General features: G+C 46.6%; 1 pseudogene; it reads left to right on the top strand.

The window, feature by feature from the left end:
- Positions 1-21,592: 21,592 nt before the first annotated feature.
- On the top strand, positions 21,593-22,266 carry LOC127487242 (RNA-binding protein 7 pseudogene; annotated as a pseudogene).

Here is a 22,266-nt window from a genome sequence, read left to right as displayed (position 1 = left end):
ATCCTCCTAAGAAATGCCTTTCCCCAGTAAGCTAAATCCATCCACACCTTTACCCAAGTCGAGTGCTGCCTTTCTTAACCAGCTGAGCTCCCTGAGAAGATGGTGTGGGAGTAGATCTCAGTAGGGCTGCTCATGTTCATTGGATAGGTTGATGGGAAACGTAAGTTCCACCTTAGAGCTCCCCTGGGGAGCCTGGGGTCAAGGCAGGCACCCTTTTTTGAAGATTTATGTATTTGAATGTCAAAGTTACAGAGAGAGAGGGAGAGACACAGAGAGAGATCTTTCATCCGCTGCTTCACTCCCCAAATGGCTGTAAGGGCCAGCTCTGGGCTAGGATGAAGCCAGGAGCTTCTTCCAGGTCTCCCACATGGGTGCAGAGACCCAAGCACTTGGGCCATCTTCTACTGCTTTCCCAGGCCATAGCAGAGAGCTGGACCGGAAGTGGAGCAACCAGGACTCGAACCGGCGCCTATATGGGATACTGGCATCGCATACAGAGGTTTTACCGGCTACACCACGACGCAGATCCCAGTAATGTGGTTTTCAGGCAAGGTGCCTCACACTGACCTTCGCAGTGCTGGGTGGGGTCTCGGAGCTGGCCATGTGTTCTGGAAGAACAGGGTCTTAGCCAAAGCTGCCTTCCCCCTTGATGGGTGGAGGGTCTGAGGAGCATGAGCCGAGTATGTAAGAATCCCTAAACCCCCTCCAGCCACTTCCCCCAGGATCTGCACCACGATCCTGTCTTTGCTCTCAAAACTTTTTTTTTTTTTGGTGTAAAAATTTGCTTTTATTTCTAAACAGTCATTTAGACGGTGTGAGGAGTGTGAGGAGATAGAAGAGCTCCAGACTGGAGTCCACAAGAGGAGGTAGGTGAGAAGACTGACCAGGGGTCAGGATGGGAACGAGACTGGGGGAGCAAGGCCTGCTCCTGGTCAAGATCATTCTGAGGCTCAGTCAACCAGGGAGAAGAAGGCTTGGGTCGGGGACAGGAGTGGAAGATGGCCCAAGTACCTGGCCCTTGCATCCACGTGGGAGACCTGGAGGAAGCTCCTGGATCCTAGCATCAGATCAATCCAGGACCCATTTGGGGAGTGAACCAGCAAATGGAAGACCTCTCTCTCTATCTCTCCTCTGTCTATTACTCTGTCTCAAATAAATAAATAAATCTTAAAAAAAGAAAGAATGCTTGGGTAATGGTGGCCAGGGCAAGGCGTGACTGCCACACAGTGAGTCAGAGCGAGGGTGAGGGGCTGTAGAGACAAGCCAGGCCCCAAGTCGGGCTGCCCTGGCCAGGAAGGCCTGGACAAAGACCAACTCCAGTGGCCTGTCACTGTGGCATTCCTGTGAGTGCCAGATGGGTCATCTGCTTGGGTAGGCAAAGGCCTGACTCCAGAAATCTCCAGGGCACAAGAGCCATCAGGCAGTGGTGGTACCAGGGGGCAGTCTTTGAAGCCATGACACAGCCAAAGATGGAGATCAGCACCAAGATGCCAAAAAGAATTGGCAGGAAGATCACCATACACTGGTTGACTATAGCTCATGGCAGGTTCCTCTGTGCTTCTGCAGCACCTAGGGAGAAAGGGGCCACCTGGAAAGGTAGGCCAGCCAGACGGCCACCAGACTGAGCAGTCACTGCTGGGGTCTGCAGGGTGGCAGAGGGGCCTGGCCCAGGAGTGGGAACAATAGCTCCCCTGACACAATCGGCGAGTCTTCTGGAAACCTCAAACCAGCACCTGCGGGAGATCAGAGAAGGGGCTCCGTGCCTCCTCCCGGATGCGCTGGGAGGCAGGAGATGTGAAGTCCCCAAGTGACTCTATGTACTTTTCGTCGAGGATAGTAAAAGGCCAGGCAGTCCCACTCAGCCAAAAGCCAGCCAGAGCGGTGGGGCTCCCGCGCTCGGACCACGTGGCCAGCACGGTCAACATCTGCAGTCCTCGGGATGTCACCAAGGCTGGGCTCAGCTCCTGCGCTTCTGCCTGGAGCTACAGGGGCCTGGACAGCAGCCAGATAGGCGTGAAAGTGAAGTCTCCCGGAGGCTGAAGCCTGCCCAGGCTGTCTGCTGCCTGCTCTTTCAGTTGATCAGCGGGTATGGGGCGGCCTGGGTCATGATCACTGTTAATCCCAGGCATCACAAAGGTGGTGGGCAGCATCTCAGATGGCACAAGTGCTTGGGCCCATGCACCCATGTGGAAGCTCCTGGCTCCTGGCTTTGGCGGGCTGTTGGGGTCATTTGGGGAGTGAACCAGTGGATGGAAGGCTTTCTCTCTTTCTCTCTGGGATTAGTGCCCTTGTAAGATACATGAGAAAGAGCCCCCCCACCACCATCACCTCTGCCGGGTGAAGAAAATAATGAATGGCAACCATCGGAAAGCCAGGAAGTCAGCCCTCACCGCACACCAGATCCGCCGGCACACTGACCTTGGACTTTGCAGCCTGCAGACTAGGGAATAAAAGTTTTGCTGCTGAAGCCTCCCTCCCCCATCCATGGAGTATTTGTCACAGCAGCCAAAACAGAACAGCACAGGCTGGGACTTCTCAGGCCTCACCTTCCGTGCTGTGCTCTGGCCCCACATCAGGGTGTGTGCATGCGCTGGAGAGATGAAGGGAGAAGAGAGTGAGAGACTACTCAGCCAGCCACTGCCGCGGGAGAAGGGAGGCTGCCCCCTCCTGGAGCGTCCCCCGGCAGTGCTGTGCCTGCAGCAGCCTTGCCTTCCTGCGGCAGCAGCCAGACCCCCTTTGCAGCTTTCCCAGGACTTGGAAGAACCTTACTTGTCACCCTCAGACCCAGAGGTCTGGCCCCAACCCGGGGAAGGTTCCGGAGACCCGTCCTCAGCATTTACTCTTCATTTTCTTCTCTATCATTTATTTAAAAGATCTTTTTTTCCCCTCCTGACTTATAGTAGCTATATGTGTGTGTATGTATGTATATGTATGTATGTATATATATATATACACACACACACACACACACACACATCCACTTGCTTCTTCCTCTCTGTTCTGTTCCTTGTCTGTCCTGGTGTACTTGTGTATTCTCAGACCAATTACACATTCTTTTTTTAAACTTTATTTATTTGAAAGGCAAAGCGACAGGAGAAACAGAAAGAGAGAAAGGGAAAGAGAGGGGTATTCCATCTGCTGGTGACTTCCCCAAATGGCCACAACAGCCAGGACTCGGCCAGCCACAAAGGCAGGAGCCAGGAACTCCATCCTGGTCTCCCATGTGGGTGACAGAGCCCCAAGTACCTGGGCCGTCTTCTGCTGCCTTCCCAAGCATACTGGCAGGAAGCTGGATCGAAAGCAGAGTAGCCAGGACTCAAACCAGGATGCCAGCCTTGCAAGCAGCTTCGCCTGCTGTGCCACCTTAAGGCCCTGAATCACGCACTCTTAAAGTCGCATCTGTCTTGACTTCCACTCTGAGCAAGGAAGATGTAACTAAGGTGCATGCTTACCCAGTTGTCGGCTGGCTGGGTCTGGGTTCTTGACTCTGATGCGAGAAAGAAGGTGAGGATGAGATGTGGGGAAAGGTCAGCACAGAAGCAAGCTTTATTTGCAAGCAGAGCAAAAGTACACTCAGGAAGGAGTGCAGACATGCTCCAGAGAGGTGCCCTCAGCGGGATTTGGGTTCGTCCCTTTAGATGAACTGGAGGCATAGCGGGTGGTGACTGAGGTGGGGTTTAACAGAATATACATAACGGGTGGATTTGGGGGCTGGGCTTGAGCACCGTTTATTTTCTCACCCTATTTTTTTTTTTTTTTTAATCTTAAAAGTGTCACACTGTGGCGTAGCAGGTAAAGCCGTGCCTGCTGTGCCGTCATCCCATATGGGTGCCGGTTCAAGTCCCGGCTGCTCCACTTCTGATCCAGCTCTCTGCTGTGGCCTGGGAAAGCAGTAAGAAGAAGGCCCAAGTCATTGGGCCCCTGTACCTGTGTGGGAGACCCAGAGGAAGCTCCTGGCTCCTGGCTTTGGATCAGCACAACTCTGGCGTTGTGGCCATCTGGGGAGTGATCCGACAGATAGAAGACCTTTCTCTCTCTGCCTCTCCTTCTACCTGTGTGTTACTCTGACTTTCAAATTAAAAATTTTTAAAAATGGTTTAAATCCAAACAAATAAATGAGGAAGAGTATGGAATTAGGAAACCTAAAAACAATTATCATAGATGTGTACAATGTATTCAAGAATTTGAAGCAAAGCATGAATACAATGAGAAAAGAAATGAACATTGAAAAGAACTAAATGGAACTTCTAGGCATGATAAATATGAAGTGCAAAAGTCATTGGATGATATTAATAGCAAATTAGATACTGAAGAAAAATACCAGTGCATCCGGGGACACATAAATCAAGCTATTCAAAATGAAAAAGAAAGACATAGGGAGAGAGCTAGAGAGAAAGGTCGAGGAAAAAGGAACTGAGAAATTCAGTAGAATGATTTCAAGTAATTGGACATACCTGTAATTGGATTGATGGGAAAATAGGAGGAGGGAGGCACAAAACTACTTTAGAAAGACCACAACTTGTCCAAATATGATAAAAACTATTTTTCTGATCAAAATCATTGATCCCAAAAGCCCGAAGATCCCTAGGCAGGATAAACACCAAGAACAGCACATACAGGCACAGAATCCTCAAATCCCTGAAAACCAGTGATAAAGGGAAACATTAAAAGCAGTCAGGGAAAAATACAAGGCACACCTAGAGAAACAAAAACAAGAATGGAAGTAAATTACTTATCGGAAATAACACAAGCCAGAAGACAATGGATAAACATCTTGAAAGTGTTGAAAGGAAACCAAATCAACAAAAAACCATTAACCTAGAATTCTCTATGCAAAGAGAATATTCTATGAAAGTGAAGACAAATGAGTGAATTGTATCATATGTAAATTATACTTCAATGAAACTGTCATGCAAAGCAAAAGAAACTAAAGCTCTTTTCAAACCCAAACAAGATGAGGCGACTCAGTGTCAGCAAACTTGCACTTGGAGAGAAGAAAAGGATCCTTGATGGAAACCCGGATCTCCACAAAAAAACAAAAAGTACTGGAAATGGTGGCTATAAAAACTTTATTTTTATTTTAAAATAAAGTCTGGTCTGGGTCAGTGGGGAGCTATTTTTCAGTGGGTGTAGCGTTCCTGCTGGGCGAGACGGGAGCTCTGTGGATCCAGGGCACAGCCATGTGCTAGGTTGGCACATGGGAATGAGGAGGAAGGTGAATTTTATGTTATGTGGGTTTTTGCCACAATGAAAACATGATTAATGTTTAAAACAACAATAACAAAAATCCTGCTTTGTAATTGGGATTTACAACATACATAGAAATAAAATGCATGGCAGCACTGGAAGGCTGAGAGAGAGGACATGGAAGTCTACCGTTGTGAAGTTCTTACATACTATGTAAAATGTGAAATAAGATAACATTACTTGGAAGTAATCAGTCACAAGTTAAAAATGCGTATTGTAAATCCTAGAACAATCACTAACTAAATGAAACAAAACAACATAGCTATTGAGCTAGTAGCTGAAATTAACTAAAAATTTTTAAACAATAACTAATCCAAAATAAAACTAGAAAAAAGGATAAAAGAAATGAAGAATATATGAGAAAATTGGAAAATAAATAACAATATGGCAAATTTAAAATCAACCATATCAATAAGTACATTAATTGTAGAGAGTCATGTAAATAGTCAAAGCATTCCAATAAATGGGTAGAGATTGTTCTCTTGAAATAGACACAGATAGCCTAAAAGTGAAAGAAGGGAGGAGACATGGCATACAAAGAGTGATCAAAATAAAGTTAGGGACCAGTGTGGTGGCACAGCAGTTTAAGCCACCACCTCTGCCAGTTCCAGTCCCACTGCTTCACTTCTGATCCAGCTCCCTGCTGTGCCCTGGGAAAGCAGTAGAAGATGGCCCAAGTGCTTCGGCCCCTGCACCCACGTGGGAGACCAGGAAGAAGCTCCTGGCTCCTGGCTTTGGTCCAGTCCAGCCCAGACCATTGAGACCATATAGGGAGTAAACAGTGGATAGAAGACTCTCTCTCTCTCTCTCTCTCTCTCTCTCTCTCTCTCTCGTCTTTTGAATAAAATAAATAAATACAGTTAAATTGCAGGATTGGCATTGTGGCATCCATGTTCTTTCCATAGTTGCCAGATCAGTAGGCCCATGTAATCTTTTTTTTTTTTTTTTTTTTTTTTTTTGACAGGCAGAGTGGACAGTGAGAGAGAGACAGAGAGAAAGGTCTTCCTTTGCCGTTGGTTCACCCTCCAATGGCCGCCGTGGCCGGTGCGCTGCGGCCGGCGCACCGCGCTGATCCGATGACAGGAGCCAGGAGCCAGGTGCTTTTCCTGGTCTCCCATGGGGTGCAGGGCCCAAACACCTGGGCCATCCTCCACTGCACTCCCTGGCCACAGCAGAGAGCTGGCCTGGAAGAGGGGCAACCGGGACAGAATCCGGCGCCCCAACCGGGACTAGAACTCGGTGTGCCGGCGCCACTAGGTGGAGGATTAGCCTATTGAGCCGCGACGCCGGCCCGGCCCTTGTAATCTTGAACTGTGAAACTCCAAAACCTTGATCCAAAATAGACCTTTCTCCTGCACAAGTAGCTTGTCTCGGGTATTTGTTCTAGGGGTAAAAAGCTGACTAACACACTCCACCAATACGGAAGAATGAGCATTCTTCTCAAGTGCACAGGAACCACCATAGGCCCTCCACTGAGCCGTAAAACAATTCTAAATAAACGTAAAAGGCTTTAAGTCATGCAGAATGTGGTCTCTGACTATATTGCAATTAGAAACAAAAACAGAACCATATGTAGAAGTAACCCTTGAGTGTCTGGGAAGTAAACAACGTGAGTATAAATAATTCATTAGCAAAGAAGATATCACAAGAGATATTAGAAAAAATGTTAAACTCAAAGAAAATGAAAGTACAACATGTCAAAATGTCCAGGGACGTAGTTTAAGTAGCAAGGAAGGCATAGTTTTCAACGTTTCTATTAGGGAAGAGCATGAGAACACAAATCAATCACCCAAGATATCCACCTTAAGGGGAAAAAAAACAAAAAGCGTATGAAGTCCAAAGGAAATAGAAAGAACCAATAAAGAGCAGAAGTCAGAAAAGTAGAAAAATGGGGGGAGGGGACAATGAAACTTAAAGCTGCTCTTTAAGCAAGCAATAAAATGTATAAACTGATTTGAGCAGGAGAAAGTGAGAAGAAACGATTTATTGATATAAAAAATGAAGGCAGGGCCGGCGCTGTGGCGTAGTGGGTAAAGCCGCTGCCTGCAGTGCCAGCATCCCATATAGGCACCTGTTCGAGTCCCAGCTGCTCCATTTTCAATACCGCTCTCAATGCTTTTTAATGGGAAAGGCATGGGAGACCCGGAAGGAAGCCCCTGGCTTCAGATCGGCACAGCTCCGGCCATTGCAGCCATTTGGGGAGTAGTAAGTCAGCAGATGGAAGTCAGTCTCTCTCTCTCTCTCTCTGCCCCTCTGTAACTCTGCCTCCCAAATAAATAAACAAACAAATCTTTAAAAAAAAAATGAAGGCAAGGGGGCTGGCACTGTGGCATAGCAAGTAAAACCACTGCCAGTGATGCCGGCATCCCACCTGGGTGCAGGTTCGTGACCCAGCTCTGCTCTCTCTCTCTCTCTCTCGCTCTTTCTCTCTCTAACTCTGACTTTCAAAATAAATAAACAAATAAATCTTTAAAAAAAAAAGATCGGAAGTGGAGAGGGAGGAAGGGGGGAAGGGGGGAAGGAAGGGTGGAGCAGGCATCGTCCTAGCGGCTAGGACGCTTGCACGCCTCGTTGTATTGCCTGGGTCTGATCCCCAGCTCCAGCTCCTGACTCCTGCTTCCACTAACGTGGCCCCTGGGAGACAGCAGAGATGGCTCACGTAGCTGGGTTCCCACTACCCGTGTGAAAACTGGTATTGATTTCGCAGGTTCAGGCTTCAGCCTGGCCTAGCCCAGCTGTTTCAAGCATGTGGGGAGTGAAGCAGCAAATGGGAACGCTCGCGTTTCGTCTGTATATCTCTCTGCCTCTCAACTAATAAAAATTTTTTAAAGATTTATTTGAAAGGCAGAGTTACAGAGAGGCAGAGACAGAGAAAGAAAGGTCTCCCATCCGCTGGTCCACTCCTCAGATGGCCATAACAGCCAAAGCTGAGCCGATTCAAAGCCAGGAGCCAGGAGCTTCTGCCAGGTCTCCCACACAGGTGCAGGGGCCCAAGCACTTGGGCCATCTTCTACTGTTTTGTCAGGCCATGGCAGAGAGCTGGATTGAAAGTGGAACAGCCAGGACTCAAATTCATATGGTGCCCATACCCACCACACCACAGCACCAGCTCCTAAATAAATTTTTTAATGGAAGAGGATACATCATGTCTCTACAGGCATTAAAGGGACTTTAAAATTCTTGATTTTGTAGGTCAATGCCTTTTCATTACTTTGGAGATGTTTTTGGCTCTTATTTCTTTAAGTGTGCCCTTGGCTACCATTTTCTCCAAGCATGTTGTTGTTTTGATTGATCTTACATGTCTTTTATGCCCCATTCTTTTAAAATTTATAACCTCTTAAAAAAGGACTTGCTTTATTTATTTGAAGGAAAGAGAGAGAGAGAGAAGCTTCCACCTACTGGTCCACTCCCCAAATGGTCACATCTGCTAGGGCTGAGCCAGGCTGAAGCCTAGAGCCTGGAACTCCATCTGGGTCTCCCAGGTGGGTGGCAGGGTCCCAAGCACTTGGGCCATCATCTGCTGTCTTCCCAGGTGCATTAGCAGGGAGCTGCATTGGAAGAGGAGCAGCCAAGGCAAACCAGCACGCCAGCATGGGATGCCAGTATCACAGGTGGCAGCCTAATCCACAATGCAGCAATGCCAGTCCCTAAATCTAGTCTTTATTCTCCTTATATTCTGTTTGGATATTTCTAATATTTGCTAATGACTGGTCTTTAAATTGACTAATTTTACAATCTGTGTCCAGTCTGCTGTCAAACCCATCCAGTGAATTCTTAATTTCAGATGTTGTACTTTTTTTTTTTTTTTTGATAGGCAGAGTGGACAGTGAGAGAGAGAGAGAGAGAGAGAGAGAGAGAAAGGTCTTTCTTTTCCGTTGGTTCACCCCCCCAAAGGCCGCTGCGGCTGGTGCACTGCACTGATCCGAAGCCAGGAGCCAGGTGCCTCTCCCAGTCTGCCATGCAGGTGCAGGGCCCAAGCACTTGGGCCATCCTCCCCTGCATTCCTGGGCCACAGCAGAGAGCTGGATTGGAAGAGGAGCAACTGGGACAGAATCTGGCACCCGGACCGGGACTAGAACCTGGTGTGTCGGCGCTGCAGGCGGAGGATTAGCCTAGTGAGCTGCGGAGCCGGCCAAGATGCTATACTTTTCAATCCCAGGAGCCCATTACCTGTTTCGATTACTTCTGTTTTCAGGGAGTGGGGGAGAAACCCAAGTTTATTTTTGGTTTTCTTGGCAGATGGTGACATCTGGGGGGATCCGCACCCTCATCAGCCATTGCCAATCACACGCGTTGCTAGGAGCTAGGGTTAGAAGGAATCCTCCTTGCGAACAACATTGTCTGTTCCATTTGCAGGGGAAATCTGTGTGCACCTCTTTCAGCACAAAATAAAGCTGTTGTCCGCAGGGGCTGGCATTGTGGCACCATGCAGCCGGTTAAGCTGCCACCTGTGATGCCAGCATCCCATATGGTACTGGTTCGTGTCCCAGCTGCTCCACTTCTGATCCAGCTCCCTGGTAATGTGGCTGGAAAAGCACTATAAGATGGGCTGAGGAGTTGGGCCCCTGCCACCAAACGTGGGAGACCACAATGGAGTTCCTGGCTCGGTCATGGCCACTGCGGCCATTTGGGGAGCAAATCAGCAGATGGAAGATCTTTCTCTCTCTGTCTCTCCCTCTCTCTGCAAGTCTGCCTTTCAAATAAATAAATCTTAAAACAACAACAAGCTGTTGTCTCCCGTTTGCTATAGTTTCTCCCATCTCATGCTAACAGCAGCCTTTTTCGGAACAGCAGATTCCCCTGAATTGACTTAGTTAAAATTCACAGTGCAGAAGAATAAATTATAGCACCGAATCTCAAACGTCTCCACTTCTGACATTTGCTCTGCTAATTAGTTTGCTTTTGAAAAAAAAACACATAAATGTAAATACATTTTTACATATCCAGATTTCCATTCAATGTTGAGAAGTAGACAGTTTCTGTTGCAAACAGTGACCAATGCTTAGATGTTGCATTTTATACCCATCATTTTGCATTTTATTCCTACAGCACTGTAGAAGCAAATCTGCTCATAGGAAGCACAATTAAAAACAAAATATTCAGGGGCCGGCGCTGTGGCGTAGCGGGTAGACCGCTGCCTGCAGTGCCGTCATCCCATATGGGCGCCAGTGTGAGACCCAGCTGTTCCGCTTCTGATTTGGCTCTCTGCTGTGGCCTGGGAAAACAGTAGAGGATGGCCCAAGTCCTTGGGTCCCTGCACCCACGTGGGAGACCTGGAAGAAGCTCCTGGCTCTTGGCTTTGGATTGGTGCAGCTCCAGCCATTGCAGCCAATTGGGGAGTGAACCAGCAGATGGAAGACCTTTCTCTCTCTCTCTCTCTCTCCCTCTCCCTCTCCCTCTCCCTCTCCTTCTCTCTCTGTGTAACTCAAATAAATAAATATTTAAAATAATTCAAAATAACGAGGACAAGCGTTTGGCACAGCAGTTAACATGCTGCTCCCACCTGCATCGCATTTTCTGAGTGCCCGGGGTTCCAGTCCTGGCTCTGCTTCCAACCCAGTTTCCTGCTAGTGCACACCCTGGGAGGCAGCAGTGATGGCGCAAGCACTTGAGTCCCTGCCACTCACATGGGAGATCCAGACTGAGTTCCAGGATCCTGGCTTTGGTTTGGCCCAGCCCTGGCTATTGCCAGAATTTGGGGAGTGAATCAGTAGATAGAAGAGGTGTTTTTTTTTTTTTCCATTTAAGTCTTTATGTATGTGTGTATTTGAAAGGCAGAGTAACAGAGAAGGCAGGAAGAAGGAAGGGAGAAAGACAGAGGCCTTCCATCCACTGGTTCACTCCCCAGATGCCCACAACAGCAAGGCTGGGCCAGGTCAAAGCCAGGCGCTAGGAACTCCATTCAGATATCCCTGGATGGAATATGTCTGTTTCTTGTTCTCTCTTTCTCTCTCTCTCCCTCTCCACCCACCTTTCCCTCTGCCTTTAAAAATAAGAGAAAACAATGAGAAATTTATCTTCAGATGTCAGTTTCATTGGAGTTGTAAGAATTATCGCCACTGTCCGTTGACCCCTGATATTTGCAAGTTCTCCCTGAGATACCTCAGGAATGCGGTTTCCTCCGTTTCAGCTGGGAAACCTGGGCAGCACCACTGCGAGTGTGCAGTTGGAACGTGAGGGAGCTGGAGCTCTATCCTGGGTCCCTCCCGCTTCGACCCTATGTTTTTCCCCTCTGTACCCCAAGCTTTTGTCATGACAATGCAATCAAAATAACCTGAATTAATTGCAATACCAGACTTTGAATTTTATTTTTTCCCAGCTGTTTTTTTTGTTTTGTTTTGTTTTTTGTTTTTTTTTAACTTTTATTTAATGAATATAAATTTCCAAAGTACAGAATATTGATTACAATAACTTCCCCCCCATAATGTCCCTCCAACCCACAACCCTCCCCTTATCCACTCCCTCTCCCCTTCCATTCATGTCAAGATTCATTTTCGATTCTCTTTATATACAGAAGATCAGTTTAGCATACATTAAGTAAAGATTTCAACAGTTTGCTCCCACACAGAAACATAAAGTGAAAAATACTGTTTGAGTACTAGTTATAGCATTAAATCTCAATGTACAGCACACTAAGGACAAAGATCCTACATGAGGAGTAAGTGCACAGTGACTCCTGTTGTTGACTTAACAAATTGACACTCTTGTTTATGGCATCAGTAATCACCCTAGGCTCTTGTCATGAGCTGCCAAGGCTATGGAAGCCCCCTGGGTTCACTGACTCTGATCATTTTTAGACAAGGCCATGGTCAAAGTGGAAGTTCTCTCCTCCCTTCAGAGAAAGGTACCTCCTTCTTTGATGACCCATTCTTTCCACTGGGATCTCACTCGTGGAGATCTTTCATTTAGGTTTTTTTTTCCCCCAGAGTGTCTTGGCTTTCCATGCCTGAGATACTCTCATGGGCATTTCAGCCGGATCCGCGTGCCTTAAGGGCTGATTATGAGGCCAGAGTGCTGTTAGGACATTTGCCATTCTATGGATCTGCTGTGTATCTCACTTCCCATGTTGGACCATTCTCTCCCTTTTTTATTCTATCAGCTAGTATTTGCAGACACTATTCTTGTTTATGTGATCCCTTTGGTTCTTAGTCCTATCATTAGGATCAATTGTGAACAGAACTTGATCACTGGGACTAGTGAGATGGCATTGGTACATACCACCTCGATGGGATTGAATTGGAATCCCCTAGTATGTTTCTAACTCTACTGTTTGAGGTAAGTCAGCTTGAGCATGTCCCGAATTGCACATCTCTTCCCTCTCTTGTTCCCACTCTTATATTTAACAGCGATCACTTTTCAGTTGTTTCAGCACTTAAGAAGAATTGTGTATTGATTACAGTATTCAACCAAAAGTATTAAGTAGAACAAACAAAAAAAATACTAAGAGGGATAACATATTAAGTTGCTCATCAACAGTCAGGGTGAGGGCTGATCAAGTCACCATTTCTCATAGTGTTCATTTCACTTTAACAGGTTTCCTTTTTGGTGCTCAGTTAGTTGTCACCTATCAAGGAGAACAAGTGGTATTTGTCCCTTTGGGATTGGCTTATTTCACTCAACATAATGTTTTCCAAATTCCTAACAGGGATCACTTTTCAGTTAAAATTTAAACACCTAAGAATAATTGTGTGTTAATTACAGAGTTCAACCAATGGTACTAGAACAAAAAAAAATACTAAAATGGATAAAGTATTACGTTGTACATCAACAGTCAGGACAAGAGCTGATCAAGTCACTGTTTCTCACAGTGTCCATTTCAATTCAACAAGTTTACCCTTTGGTGCTCAGTTAGTTGTCGCCAATCAGGGAGAACATATGATATTTGTCCCTTTGGGACTGGCTTAATTCACTCAGCATGATGTTTTCCAAATTCCTCCATCTTGTTGCAAATGACTGGGTTTTGTTGTTTTTGACTGCTGTATAGTATTCTATAGAGTACATGTCCCATAATTTCTTTATCCAGTCTACTGTTGATGGGCATCTGGGTTGGTTCCAGGTCTTAGCTATTGTGAATTGAGCTGCAATAAACATTAATGTGCAGACAGCTTTTTTGTTTGCCAATTTAATTTCCTTTGGGTAAATTCCAAGGAGTGGGATGGCTGGGTTGAATGGTAGGGTTATCTTCAGGTTTCTGAGGAATCTCCAGACTGACTTCCATAGTGGCTTAACCAGTTCGCATTCCCACCAACAGTTGGTTAGTGTCCCTTTTTCCCCACATCCTCTTCAGCATCTATTGTTGGTAGATTTCTGAATGTGAGCCATTCTAACTGGGGTGAGGTGGAACCTCCCTGTGGTTTTGATTTGCATTTCCCTGATTGCTAGTGATCTTGAACATTTTTTCATGTGTCTGTTGGCCATTTGGATTTCCTCTTCTGAAAAACGACTATTGAGGTCCTTGGCCCATCTCTTAAGTGGGTTGTTTGTTTTGATCTTGTGGAGTTTCTTGATTTCTTTGTAGATTCTGGTTATCAACCCTTTATCAGTCTCTCACTTGGGTGGCAGGGACCCAAGCACGTGGGCCATATTTTTGCTGCCTTCCTAAGTGCATTAGCAGGGACCTGAATCAGAAGCAGTGCAGCCAAGGTTTGAACCAGCATTAGATATGGGATGCTGTCTTAGCAAGCAGCACTTTATTTATTTTTTTTTCACATAGATGTCTAAAGTTTATTTACTGTTTCCCCAGAAATCGTGTATTTAAGGAACGCAAACTTCATGTATTTCATAATTACAACCTTAGGAACATGTGATTCTCCCCACCATATCCACCCTCCCACCCACTCTCCCACCCCTCTTCCTCCTCCCTCTCCTATTCCCATTCTCACATTTTACTAAGATCTATTTTCAGTTAACTTTATACACGTATGATTAACTCTATGTTAAGTAAAGAGTTCAACAAATAATATGAAAAAGAATTGTTTCTCAACAGTCGAGAAACGGGCTGTTCAAAGTCATTGCCGCTCTTCCTGCCTTTGCCTCTGCGTTTGACCTCAGGGACGCCGGTCTCCAAGCAGGGAGAGGGCCAGGCAGAAAGGAGGCCCAGTGCCAGGGCTGTGCCCATGCCAAGCTTGTTTCCCCTGCATGCCTGTTGCCGAAGATGCTGGTTTGGAAGCCCGGCCCGCACCAAGCTACTTTAACTCTCAGGTTTATGGAAGATTCCAGGCCTTGCCTGCACTCCCTTCTAACTGGCACTGCACACCCTACTTGCTGGCTCTCGGAAGCCCAGAGATGGGTGTCCTTGTGGGCATGGATTTTCCCCAGGGATGACCAGCATTTAACCAACCTAAGGGCCCAGGGCCTGGGACAGCTTCACTGGATTCAGAGTAGAAGCAGGAGAGGACCTCACTGCGGCAGGGCAGGGGCAGGAGTGGTTCTGGCCGGCGCCCACCCCACGGCCACTCTGCTCCCCACCAGAGGAGACCCAAGGCCTCGGTCTTGCCTTGCTGCAGGGTGGGGCCGGGCCTGCAGACGGACTGCTTCTAGAGGCTGTTTAGGACAAGTTCACTCAAACTCAAAAATCCTGACTGGCAGGCAGGTGCCCTCTGCGAATGGAGGCAGAAGCTTCACCTTTCTGTCTTGGCTTTTCTTTGAGCTGGGGGTGGGGGGCTCCATTTCCAGGATGGGGGAGGAAATACCAAATGAATTGTTGTATTCAATCCACCTCACTTGTTTCTAATAAAACAATCTATAGATTGCCTTTTAGGTGCTCTATTAGTTATCACAGCTCAGGTCAGGAAGAATATATGGTACTTGTCCTTTTGGGACTAGCTTATTGCACTAAGTATTATGTTTTCCAGTTTCATCCATTTTGTTGCAAGCAACCAGATTTCTTTTTTTTTTTTACACCACTGTGTAGTATTCCATGGTGTACATATCCCATAATTTTTTATGCATTCTTCAGTTGACGGGCATTTGGGTTGATTCCACGTCTTAGCTATCGTGAACTGAGCCGCTGCAAACAGCAGTTTGAACCACTGGGTCACAATTGTGGCCCCTACTCTTTGAATTTTATTTCTTTTTTAAAAAAACATTTATTTCTTTATTTGTAAGGCAGAGTTTCAGAGATCTTCCATTTGCTTGTTCACTGTACGAAAGGCCTCAATGACCAGGGCTGGGCCAGGCTGAAGCCAGGAGCCAGAAGCTTCATCCCAGTCTCCATGTGGGTGGCAGGGGTCCAAGCACTTGAGCCACCTTCTGCTACTTTCCCAGATACATTAGCAGAGAGCTGTATAGGAAGTGGAGCAGGAGCCGGCACTGTGGCATAGCAGGTAAAGCTGCCGCCTGCAGTGTCTGCACCCCATGTGGGCACTGGTTGGAGTCCCAGCTGCTCCATTTCTGATCCAGCTCCCTGCTAACATGCCTGCAAAAGCATCAGAAAACGGTTCAAGTCCTTGGGCCCCTGCACCCACGTGGGAGACCCAGAAGAAGCTCCTGGCTCCTGGCTTTGGATCTGCCCAGCTCTTTGGGGAGTGAACCAGCAGATGAAAGATCTCTCTCTCTCTCTCTCTCTCTCTGCCCCTGCCTCTCTGTAACTCTACCTTTTAAATAAATAAATAAATCTTTTTTTAAAAAAATACTAGTGATTCTTTCTTCCAAGATAGCTCTGGTGAAAATGTAGCATAAACTACTCCTGTTTATTGATATATTTGCTTCTAGCAAGAAGTTAATTAACTTGTACTTATATGTGTGTGTATAGGACTGGGTAAAATTGTACAAGAATAGATTCTTCTTATTAGTTGTTATTCTTTTGTAAAAGAATCCCACATCATTCCAGTGTTACCTTCTCTACAGTTCACAAATCAATTATTTAATTCCTTTTGATGAATCCTAGTTCTCCATTGAAAATATCTATTTTTAAATTCATTTTTCTATATTTTCCTCTATTATTAAGTCATTTTAATTGGAGTCCTTTAACATCTTTGTCTTACTACTCCAACATCTGGGTCATTTATGTGTCTATTTCTATTGTCTATTCTCTTGATTATCATCTACATTTTCCTGCTTCTTTGCATGCCTAGTTAGTTTCTGTTGTATGCTAGACATTGATCTCTGGCGTGCAATAAGAAGACCCAAAGAGACAATAAGTAGTCCTACAGTGACCTGGATATAAAAGACCTGGGAGGCTCAGTACAATACCTCCCAGTAGAGAAATTTGCTCTTTTCCTCTGTTAAGCAAGTAAGATGAGGGACTGATCACTGAATCAGAACTTAACTAAGACAGAGCTGCGCTTCAGTTTCAGGATGACTCAGTCTGCCTCCACTTCATTTCTGTTTTCAGGTGGGGCCTTTCTGGGCTCTTGATTGAGAATCTAATGGCTCTCTGCCTCCCCAGCCCTGAAGACCTGTGGGAGATTCAGTTCTGCTCTCTGGAGGCTCTGAGCTTGGCCCCTTAGCTGTTTTCCTACCTCCTCCTCACTCCCACAACTTCAAAGGGTAGTTTCTGTTTTGGGGGGAATTCTGGCTATGTTCTTGCATCAGGCCTCATTCTTCCAGTTGGACTTTGTGTCTAAGTATTCCAAGGTTGTGAACAATTTCGCACTGCCTTTTAGAAGCCCTCGGCCTAGCTACCCAGACTTCTGAAGGTAATCCAGAGCCAAACTTTTGCCCAAGAATCCAGATAAATTCTTTGACCATAAGACATGGGCTGATTTGTGCTGAGAGCAGTGACAGAATTTTGAATAATTCAAAGATTAGGCATAATATTTTCTGGATATGCCCAAAAATGGAACTCAGTGATGAAACACATCACCCTTGACCTCAGAACCACTCACACACATTGTGGGAATCGTAACTAAGGCCATTAAACCAGGCAAATTGAATTTGTTTAAGATATGAGATGTACTAGAAAAGTTAAATAAAACAAATTCTCAAATAGAGAAGAGATCATGGTCTCTGGGAGAAAACCATTCATTTTGAGTATGTATTATTAATAGTTACTTGATGTGCACTATCATTTGCTATTAAAATTTTTTATAAAAGCTTATAAAAACAGGTTACTAAGTTTAACTATTCAGTTTTTAAATTAAAAATATTTCTGTGTCAGAAAATAGTTTTCTAAATTGAAAAAAGCTGCATATGAAATATACAACCAAGTGAGATTTCAATAAAACATAAGGCAATTGAAAATGTTTGCATAACAATGAATAAGATTCACAGACCGTCTCAAAACTAATTTCTACAGAGACTATTTTTTGACTGTGACAGATAGTTGTATAATCTTGATTGAAGAAAGATCTGAACAAATTTAATCACAAATTGTCATTTTATGGGTTTTCTTTAAAGATTTATTTATTTGAAAGGCAGAGTGACAGAGAAAGAGGGAGAGACAGAGACAGAGAAAGATCCACCATCCGCTGATTCACTTCCCAAATGCCAGCAACCACAGGGGCTGGGCCAGGCCAAAACCAGGTCTCCCGCATGCGGGAGAGTAATTGGGCCGTCAGCTGCCATTTCACAGGTGCACTTGCAGGAAGCTGGATCAGAAAGCACGAGGTAACCTGGACTGGAGCCAGGCACTCCGGGATGGGAAGTGAGCATCCCAAAAGATGCTGTAACTCGTTTTCCCACAACACACAGGCCCATTTTCTGTTTTCTAAAAATAATTGCCCATCATTGAAAATCTCTAAGGAAAGACCTTAAATTCTAAATGAATATAAATATGGCTTGAAGAAATAGTTTCTTAAAATGTCCCATTATGGGTGACAATGATTTATATGATGAAATTAAAATATTTTCTGTTTTCTGTGGTGCTAATTTATCATGCATGACCCAAATACAATGTTCAAACATAATACATAAAATGAAATTCAGTCATCTTTGATAATTTGCTGAAATTCAGTTGTGAAATCATAGCTTTACACACGTTTATTTCTTTTTCTGTTACAAAAGTATATTTGCCAAGGCAGGGAGGTGGAATGTATTTTATTTAACAATGTGTTAGCTTTATTTATAACTTTCAACTATTTACACATGCACAAGTTGAATATCCTGACTCCAAAAACTTCAAGATTCTCTGAAATTTTAAACTTTTTCAGTGCCTACAAAATGCTACAAATGGAAAAGTCCACTTACTAAAACTTTGTTTCATGAATAATTTGTTTAAAATATCATATAAAACTGCCATCTGGTTATGCGGATGAGGCATGTGAGTTCTGTATATGAAACACATATAATTCTCATGTTTCTACTTGGGTCCTAATCCCAAGATATCTCATGTGCATTCAAATATCTCCAAATCCCCCCAAAATCCATAACACCTCTAGTCCCAGGCATTTTGGAAACAGGATCCTAAACCTGGAGCATGCGGGCCTCTGTTGGTTCTCTTGCCAAGGACTTCACCAATGCTAGGGGCTCCTGAGAGCCCAGCATTCCAGTCGTGAGTGTATCTCGGAACCAGGCTGTGCTCACACAGGGGTAGGGTCAGGCAGCCTGATTTCATGACGGAAGTACCCTCTCTCAGGGTGCGGTGGTTGGCACGCACCTTACTAACACAGGAAAGGGTAGGCCTTGGGGAGCCTGGAAGTGACAGTTCTGGGAAGCAGATCGTAGTCCCAGAAGCTGGAATATCATCCAAGGAGGTGGTTTCTGGTCAATGACAGAAGCTGCAGCCACAGGGAGATCGGTAGGACCCAGACGGGAAAGCACTGTCCTCTTCCTGGGGTCAAGGACAAGGAGGCAAGATGATGTTGAAGCCAAGAACCAGAGAGCACTCGGAGGCCTGAAGACCGGGCACAAGTAAGCTGCAGTCTTACAGGGTTCCCCATAGAGGCGGGGAGTGGGGGTGGCAGGTGGGACCTGGGCTAGAGGGCAGGCTCCAGGCAGGAGCAGGCAGGCTCCCACCGCAAGCAGGACTCCCAGTGGGGCCCAGGCTGATGGATGCAGAGCTAAGGACTTGGACCAGTCCTGGCCAAGGTCAAGAACAAGGTCCGGCTGTGTTCAGAACTGAGCAGAGGGAGAGAGGGTGGGGTCTGCCAGAAAGTGGAGCTTTGTTCTTTGTGTGCCAAGAGCAGCTTCCCTGCACCATGTCCGCATCCCACAGGCACAAGGCATGGCAGGGCAGGGGTAGGGGCAGGGACCTGGCACTCCTGGCCTTGCAAAGGGGCTGGGGCACATCAATGGGTAGCTACTGAGAGCAGCAGGCAGGTGCGTTTCTCCTGAATCCTGGAGAGTCCACGGCTAAGGACTAACGTGGCTCCCTTCTCCTTCCTGGATTGAGGGAGGCTCTCGTGGTACATTTTGGAAGGTTTGGAGCTGAGGGTCTCTCAGTGCTTGGGTCCTCTGCCCTGAGTCCTCACCCCAGGGTCCCCCTTTTCTGAGCTGACACCGAGGGAGCAGGGGATCCCCACACACGGTAACTAGACGGAGGCCTTGCTCCCGCCATGTCTGACCTCCCAGAGGCAATCGGCTCTCAAGTTCTTTTTCTCTAGGTCAGACCCGGAAGACAAAGTTGGACATTTCCCAAAGGAAACCAGCTACTTCACTCAGGGAAAAGTCACATCAAACGCATGCTAGCACCAGGCTGCAGGGCAGAGACGGCCCCCAGGAACCATTTTTTATTTGGACAGAATCAAATCCAGCCTCAGGAGACTCCTCTGACCCTAGTGTGGGCGCCAGGTCATTTCTCAAAGCTTCAGCCGTGCCCGGCCCCTGGGACTGAGCGATTCATCGCACCAGAGCAAATGAATCCATGATGTGGACCAGGCTGCCTCCTGCCCTTGAGATGAGATGCTGGCCAGCTGTGCAAATCCCAAGGCAGAGGAGGGACCGGTCCTGGTGAACCTACTGCTGGATACGTGGGCTCTCACTTAATCTCCCCAGCATGCAAGATCCGCTACGCCTGGGCTGGTGTGAAGCCTTGAGTGACACCCTTTCTCTTCCCACTCCTCCCACTAGCTTTCTAACAGGTATAAAGAGACAGGGAAGTGTTCTAGGAAGAAGACAAAAACTAGCCCTGCTTGCAGCTGGAATGCAGATCTATTCAGACCCACCCAGAGGAAGCAGGGCACCGGCAGAAGTCCAGGTTCCAGAAGGGGCCGGCTGACAACCCTGGGGCTGGTGAGCGTGTGGCTACAACACGGACCACTACCTGCTGTTGAAGGATGTGTCACTGGTGCAGCATTTCTGGAGGTGACTCGGCGAAATCATTAAACAGTTAAAGTGCTCGCTCTCTCTCTCTCACTCTCTCTCTCTCTGACACAGGGATTGCACAGCCAGGAATTTATTCTACAGATTTATAAGTATGCAATGGTTTGTGAACAAGAACATTCTTTGCAGCGTTGTTAGAACAGTAACAGCAGAAACAAATGCCCACAGATAAGGAACCAATTGAGTAAAACAAGTGTTCTGCCTCTGATAAAGGAAATGAGGTAGATCGATACGCATGGATACAGATTGACACGGGAAGTGAGAAAAGCAAGTTGTGGAAGAGCCTTGAAATACTATCCTTCTGGCAGGTTTTTGATGAAAATTACTATCTGTGTATTTGTGTGGGGAAAGAAAACATCTGGAAAGACACACAAGAAATTGGGACTAGAGGGGTTGGCGTTGTGGTGCAGCAGGTGAAGAAACTCCGGCACCCGAAATGAGTGCCAGTTCGAGTCCCCGCTGCTGCCCTCACAATCCAGCTCCCTGCTAATGTCCTGGGAGAGCAGTGGAGGATGGAGACTCACAGGAAGTTCTGGGCTCCTGGTTTCAGCTTTTCCCAGCAGTAACTGTTACAGCCATTTGGGGAGTGAACCAGAAGGTAAAAGATCTCTCTCTCTCTCTCTCTCTCTTTCTCTCTTTCTCTCTTTCTCTCTCTCCTTCTCTTTCTATAACACTGGCTTTAAGATAAATAAATAATTTTTTTTTAATTGGGAACAGGGGTTGGCGCTGTGGCAGAGTGAGTAAAGCCCCTGCCTGCAGTACCAGCTTCCCATATGGACACCAGTTCTAGTCCTGGCTGCCCCACTTCTGATCCAGCTCTCTGCTATGGCCTGGGAGGGCAGTAGTAGTAGCCTTGTGGGAGACCTGAAAAAAGCTCCTGGCTTCGGATGGGCCCAGCCCCTAGCCATTGCAGTCATTTGGGGAGTGAACCAGCGGATGGAAGACCTCTCTCTCTCTCTCTCTCTCTCTGTAACTCTACCTTTCAAATAATAAATTAATAAATCTTCAAAAAAAATTGGGAACAGAGGCTATCACTGAGAGACCTTTATTCTTTTTTTTTTTTTTTTTTTTGTAAGAGACTTATTTCTTAGTGGGGGCATCGGCTGGGATCCCTGGGCCTGGGCTGGGAGGGGGCGACCCTGAGATGGGAGCAGTGGCCACAGAGGCAATCACTCCCTTTGTGGGAGACATTGAGATTAAAACTGGAGCTTTTCCGCCAGGCTGGCCCAGTACCAAAGGTGATGGTAAACCACAGCGTTCACATTTGCAAATTTCAAACACGAGGTGTCCGTTCCTTATGCAATGAATCTACTTCACGGAATCGGACTTTTTGGAAGGCCCATCAAAATTCAGTTCAGATCAGGAGGCAGAGGTGCCTCGCAGGATGTCACAGTGTCACAGCCCCGGCATCGGGCTGGAAATTCAAGCCCTACCTCCACATCCCGCAGCAGCAGCTACGAAAGGGCTGTGGATAATGAGGCTCCATCGGCACAGATGAACCAGAGGACTTTCTCTTCTCCGGAAAACTATCAGAGGCCAGCAGGGATGGATGACATTTGCAGACAGATGTCACGTGGTGGGAAATCTGGGTCTCCAGGTGTGGATCAGTCAGGCTTTTCACCTAGGCTCATCCTTGCAGCCGGTCTTCCGGCTCCCAGGGGCGCCAGGACACACCAGCCGGGATTCTCACCCCGGGCAGCAGGGTCAGAGCTGCGGCCACGGCTGCTGTGGAGACAGGAGCCACAAAGGCTGGAGCTAAGACTGTGATAACAGGAGAGACAGTGGTAGCGAAGGAAATGGTGTTCATCTCGACACTAA

The sequence above is a fragment of the Oryctolagus cuniculus genome, chromosome 7 (assembly GCF_051225735.1).
Source record: "Oryctolagus cuniculus isolate XC-2025 breed Fujian yellow rabbit chromosome 7, ASM5122573v1, whole genome shotgun sequence".
In the NCBI taxonomy this organism is placed as follows: domain Eukaryota; kingdom Metazoa; phylum Chordata; class Mammalia; order Lagomorpha; family Leporidae; genus Oryctolagus; species Oryctolagus cuniculus.
Note: the sequence above shows the minus strand (reverse complement) of the source record. Positions and strands in the feature narration are given on the sequence as shown.